Source organism: Larus michahellis, chromosome 19 (genome assembly GCF_964199755.1).
Source record: "Larus michahellis chromosome 19, bLarMic1.1, whole genome shotgun sequence".
In the NCBI taxonomy this organism is placed as follows: domain Eukaryota; kingdom Metazoa; phylum Chordata; class Aves; order Charadriiformes; family Laridae; genus Larus; species Larus michahellis.
Window position 1 is genome coordinate 8,547,086 of NC_133914.1, and position 6,256 is coordinate 8,553,341.

The window sequence follows — 6,256 nt, forward strand, 5'->3', positions numbered from 1 at the left end:
GGGCAGGGCAGGGCAGGGCAGGGCAGGGCAGGGCGGCCGGGGCGGGCGCCTCTCCCCGGCGAGCAGCGGGAGGGGGTAGGGCGGCAGCCCCGGTTGACGTCCCAGTCGGCAGCCCGCAGGAGCGGGAAGGCCTCGTGTGAGGGGCCCCTGGCAAGGACGGGCCCCGGGGGCGCCGCGGTGGGTGGGTGCGCTGCTCCTGCGGGCACCGGGGCAGGGCGGAGGGGAGCCCTCAGGGGCTGCCGGCGGGACTGGGAGGTGTTGCGGCCGGCGAGGGAGGCGCCCGGCAGCGCTGGATGCCTCGCAGTGCCCAGAAACCTCTCCTGCTGCCCAAGTGCAAAGACGCAGGGACTGATGTTGGGGAAATTCCCTAAGTATTGCATCAATCAGTCTTTATGGTACGAAAGTTTATTAACTTTGTTGATGTATATACATTAGTTCACTGCAATGGGATGAGGTAGTGGAATTTTACTGGAGATTTTGATGTTTTCACGCTTAAGTAAAACAAACCAAAGGACAGCCCAGCCCTGGAAATAAGGGCTTTGCTTCTTGGAGGCTTAGAGCTGTCCATGAAGGATAAAGGACACCCCGGACAACCCCTGAAACCCCCTCAGCATTGTCTGGCGACCCCAGTACCATCTGGAGATCAGTAGCTCGAGTGAGACTGACTGCAGGGACATCTGGAACGATAAACAAGCAGCAAGAATGATGCAGAAATACAGTTGCTTTGCAAAGTTTTACTATGACTAGTAATTGGTACCATGGGTGTTAGTGATTAGTCAAACCATGTTGCACCTGAGCATTTGAAGGGTATAAGAACCCCTTGTAAAACCACATTCAGGGTGCCACAGTTTGACTGGGTCACCTCATGAGCATGGATTTAAGTACTTACCTGTGTAATTCTGTACTTTGTTTCCTGACCTCTTTCCTTAGTTGGCACAGGCCAGTTGCAAATTTTCATTACCACTGAGCGGTTGTACAGAGCAAGCCATGGTTTCTTTGCTCTCCAGAGCAAGACTCAAGGCCCACTCAGCAAACTGTAGCTGTGATCGCAATAAATTTAAATATTTCTTCTGGAGGCTGGCCAGGGCTACAAGGCTGGGGCGAAGGATGTTGAGGGGCAGACCATGAGCAAGACCAGATGCAGTGATCCCTCCAAAGGGGAAGACCCTTTCGGAGTTCTGTGCCATCTGTGCAGCCATTCTGGCACCCCAGCCTCCAGTCTGACTCAGCAGGAGGGGATCACAGAGGTACCCAGAGGCAGCAGTGGGCCAGCGCCCACTCTGACGTGCAGTAGAAGCAGGAAAAAGTTTGTCTCCACCTGACTCAAACCATGAGGACACAGCTTGACCGAGGTGGAAGAGGACACCAAGAAGACTTTTTTATGGGCCTTCACATGCACCAGGTCTCCTGAGTCACAGGGAGAACATTGACTGTGTACAGCAACAGGCCCAGCTTGTGGAGCAACAACCCCAGCTTGTGGAGCAACAACCCCATCATCTTTCTCCAGAGGAGGCAGAGGAATGGCTTGACAGCAATGGAGTAGAATTGGTTGGCAAGGGCAAACTTAATACAATTCCCAAGTGAATCTGATCAGCTAGGTCAACACACTACTGAACTCGCCCAAGCACTTCCCTCACATAGTGGAGGTCAGAGGCAAACCCCCGCAGTTTCCCTGGGCGGTAGCTGTCGTCTCTTGCCATGAAATGTCTTTGCTACAAGGCAAAGAAGGGACTGGCACTATGTACTACGGGAAGCAAATTGTGAAACAGCTGTCCAAGATGCTCCAACCTGGGATCACCTAGGTCTGGTCAGGAGGGATCACATTGCCTGGCACAGAGCTAGGTCACTGAGATCACCTTCACAAGGATCTTGGAGCCTGCACCCAGGAGCAGCATTGGGCACCAGTTCTGTAGGGTGCAGAGGTGTCAATGCTTGGGCAGAAGAGTGTGACAGGCCCCACTCTGCACAACAGGAGGGGCACATTATTGGCTGCAAACATTATTGGAATTGCACTTCTTCTGGGCCTGGCATCAGGGCACAGGCATTCATCAAGTTAATTAATACAGTTTTCTCACAGTCCAGCAGGTGACCTGCTATAACCTTGGCAACTCGAAGGAAACAGGCTGGGGAAAAGCAGGGTCATTATAACTAGAGAGAGCTGAGTTCAGTGAGCGGAGCGCGGTGTATGTTCTGCAGGAACATGACACAAGGGCCTCCCTTCTGAAGGAGGAGGCACAAGGCTCAAGGGAAAGCTCATCCTACCGTCCGTGGTGTCTAGCAGCACTCACCTTGCAGTGCTCCAGAGGACTCCTGGGCACTACTGACACTTGTGCTCATTACAGACGAGAGGTGTACAGTAGTTGTACGGTTTCATCTTTGCCTAGTTTTGCTCCTCCTATAAGTCTGGAATCCCTTTTTCCACTCAGTGTTTTCTGGGTATTATTCTAACACTAGCATATCTCGCGCTGAAATTGACAGGAAGCCATATACATTTCATTGTTGTCTCCGATTTCAGATCCTATGGAATCAAAATACCTTCTTCATGCTGTGTTGTTTACCCCACATGGATCTGAAATCCTGCCCTATCTCCAACTCCACCCCTCCCAAATACTGTTCAGCTGGCTCCATCTGATAACATTAGGAAATTTTCCACGAGTCGTTGCTATTTGATAGTTTCTGCTAGTTCCTGCTGCTGCGACTCAGCAATCCTTGTCTGCATCCGTTTACATCTGCCATTCTTCCCAGTGTTGCACAAGAACTTACATGCTAGAGCTGAATTCCCTTACCCAAACACAGTGTTGCTGCTCCTCTGTTCACACTCCTCCCCGCCCTCCCCGCTCTCCAGTAAAACTAAGAACTTCAGCAGAAGGCCTGCTTGCATAAGCAGGGAGTTTCTCAGTGGCCTGAAATGCAAAAGAGTGAACTCCCGACTGTCACACAGCTTCTCTCTGTTGTTAGCATACAGCTTGAAGGGCCTTCCTTTATTATTGGATGGATGCAATTTTTGCTACTGAGGCCAGTCATCCCTGCTCTGTCCTTTCACAAGCTCAAAGAGGTCTCTTTCCTCACTGCTTCTGCAGAAACGATCTTCCAGAACCGCTCTAATAATTTGCAACTTTTTTTTTCCTGATTTCCAGCACAGCGTTCCTGTTGATTTGCTCTGTGCAGTGCCGTCTGTAGGCTCACGCAGCTTCTCTATGTTACTTGAGGGGAAGACAGGAGACACATTCCTCCTTGGGCTGCATTTGCTGACTGGTCCAAGGGCCGTTAGTTTTTCTTCATCCACCAGACTTTTCATTCCCCGGGTACTGCAGTCTGTACATGAGATGTTTAAAGTGCAAAAATTAATACGGTGGGAAAATAACGGAAGATCGGCAAGGAGGATTGTAAACACACTCAAGCTACTTGCAGCTGGGGTGTATAAAAACCCCACATATATCATACTAATCGCTGTTTAGTCTTGTGTGCTTGACAAGTAGAACACCTGTGCCTAGGTACCATAGGCTTGTGATAGACTTAGAGGTACCTTATCGAACACGCTTGAGATTCCCGCCCTGCTGTGGGAGAGATCAGGATGCAGTGGTAAATTCCGCCTGCGTGAATCCCTGATAAACAGGCAAGAACAGTGGGTTCAGGGATCCTCTGGCAGGGACTGGGCTCCGCGGTGCCTGCGTCCCCACTGTGCCTCTGCCCAGGCGCTGCTTCGGGGATCCCCTGCCTGGGGAGTCAGTGAAAATAAATGTACTCCTTGCATTTAACCTGTGGTTTTGTGGTTGTTCCTGCATCCTGCCTGTGCCGACTCACACACTCCAATTCTACTAGAGTAAGCTCTGTTAAGTCCTTTCTAAAATAAAGCAGGCTGGCACAACACACGTCTCATAAAGTCATTTGTTTGGATGCTTGCTCTGGGACTCCCTATCGCAGACAGGCAGATCACAGAATCACAGAATGGCTCGGGTTGGAAGGGACCTTAACGATCATCTAGTTCCAACCCCCTGCCCTGATACTGCTGGAGGGGAACTCCCAGAACATGGGTTCTTTTCTTTTTAAAACCAGGGAAGAATTAAAGGTGAATAGGCCCTCCCGGTCAAGCCACCAGAGAGAGATCTGCCACAGAGAGAAGCGACTGCTACCGACCGTCCCTGGAGCAGAGCTGAGACAGGAGTAACGTGGTGCACAGCAGTAATGCACTCGGTGAAGGACCACAACAGCTTACAGTGGAAGGGACTGGGCTAGAGGGGACCCCTGCAGAGCGCAGCCAGGCACGTTCACATCAGGAAGGCCGTGACTCCAGAGTCTGAGCTGTTATCTTTTGGCAATTCCGTTCTCACTGAGCAAGCAGCGTGCTCACACCCGCCGTGCTCGTGGGTAAGGAGATGACACCGGAGTTTACTTGTGAAAAGGAAGACAAGATCGATTATAGCACAGGAAGAAAATAGGAGTGCAGAGATCAGAGTGCAGAAGAGGGAAAGCCTGCCTAGAGGACTGGGGTAGGGAGTTTGGGAAACTGAGGCGATGAGAGATGCCGTGATACAGGCCTGGGCAAGGACGCACGGGCGTCCAAACGGGATACAAATCTCTCACGTTAACTGTAGCCCCAACAGCATTAATAACTTGTGACTGTGAGCTGCAGCCCTACTTCCTTGCGCTGTAATGTGTCCTCAATTGTACGTTACTGTTGCTGGGTTTGTTTTCTAATGTTTCAAGGAGTTAAATAAATTCACAGAAGCGCCAGAGCTGGCACAAAGGAAACAGCAGATCACAGCTGGGACCAGGAGAAGCAGAGGCTCCTTTCGGTGGCAATGAGACATTTACTGCCTTGCTCGTCTCAACGAGCATTTGAAGCTGACTTGCACCAGCACTGCCACCAAAAGCAGAGCACCAATCCCCTTCTCTCCCTCCTGCTTACGGTGCCCACACACTTACATGGTTTTGTAGCAAGGACCAAAGAACTCAACCATGTTAAAACACTTCAAGCCTTGCTTGTCACGGGTTTTGCCTAAACCCGTTCATTCCGACGGCAAGCAGGTCCCCTCCTTTCTGAACCAGAATAAACCCAAAATGTTCTGGGAAATACAAAGTTGCAAGGAATCAATATTCATTCAGAGTCAAAACAATCTCTTCGTGTTTGGTATCTCTAACGTTAAGTGCAGACAGCACAGGTGCTGCTGAAATCCCCAGAGCTTGCCACAGCAGCACCGGGGCCATGCGTACCACGCCGAGCATGAACGTGTAACTTGATAGAGATGAAATAAGAGGAGCATTAATGAATGCTCCTTTTTAGCCAATTCTTGAGAAAGCATTTTAGTATCACTCATTCATCTTATTTCTACCAGTCTAAAGTATAACAGAACTTGCCTGTGGATTTTTAATTGACTCTTAATAAAATGATCCCAACTTAATTTTCTCATTTTCTGTCAGTTACCATTTGTAACTATTTAGCAGAATGACCCGCCAAATCAATTAAAAACCACCTTATCTTTTCTGTAAGAAGGTAGGTCCCCCCAGAAGAAATACTATCCCTGCCAACTGCCACCTAAGACAAGGCAGCGCTCCTCTGGGCAAGCTGTTACTGGCTGTCACTTGTCTCCTTTCCTAGAGGAAGCTCCAGCAATCCATGGAAGCCGGCCAAGCCAGATCCCTCCCCAGCACCAGACTGCATCCTGACTCATCCCTCACCTACTTCCTTCCCTATACTCATAAATCTTAAAAGACATTCAGGGAAGAGCAACAGCTCTTATCACACCCTTACCCCCTTCAAGCTCATGTAGGCATAGAGAAAAAAACTGGGGGAATGTTCCTGTGGGGAGCCAGGAGAACTGAAGGGCTCAAGGGCACCAGCTGTAAACTTTAGGGGAGAGGGAGGAGAACAGGTTTTGCACCTGGCAGGGCCAGACAAAGGCGAGGTGGTTTCATTTAAGCCTCCCCCATTCTCTGCCGTAACCATTCTTGACAAGACATGCTCAGACTTAACTGGAAATTGAATTTCCCTCAAATAATTCACTGCAGCCAAGATGCAGAATTCGTGAAATAGTGTCAGAAGGCTTTATCGGGATCATAACATTCAAAGGTCTTGCATGAACAAAGACAGCCAGAAAACAACAGGCAAGTGAAAACAGAGAAGTGTTGTCTCTGCTGAGGGCCCCACCAGAAGTACAGAAGTCAGCCTAGAAGGTCTCTCCTTGTAACGGCATTCAGTTTTTTTACTATCCACGGGAACATGACAGGGCAGCCACAGCCTTGGGGAATTTAGGCA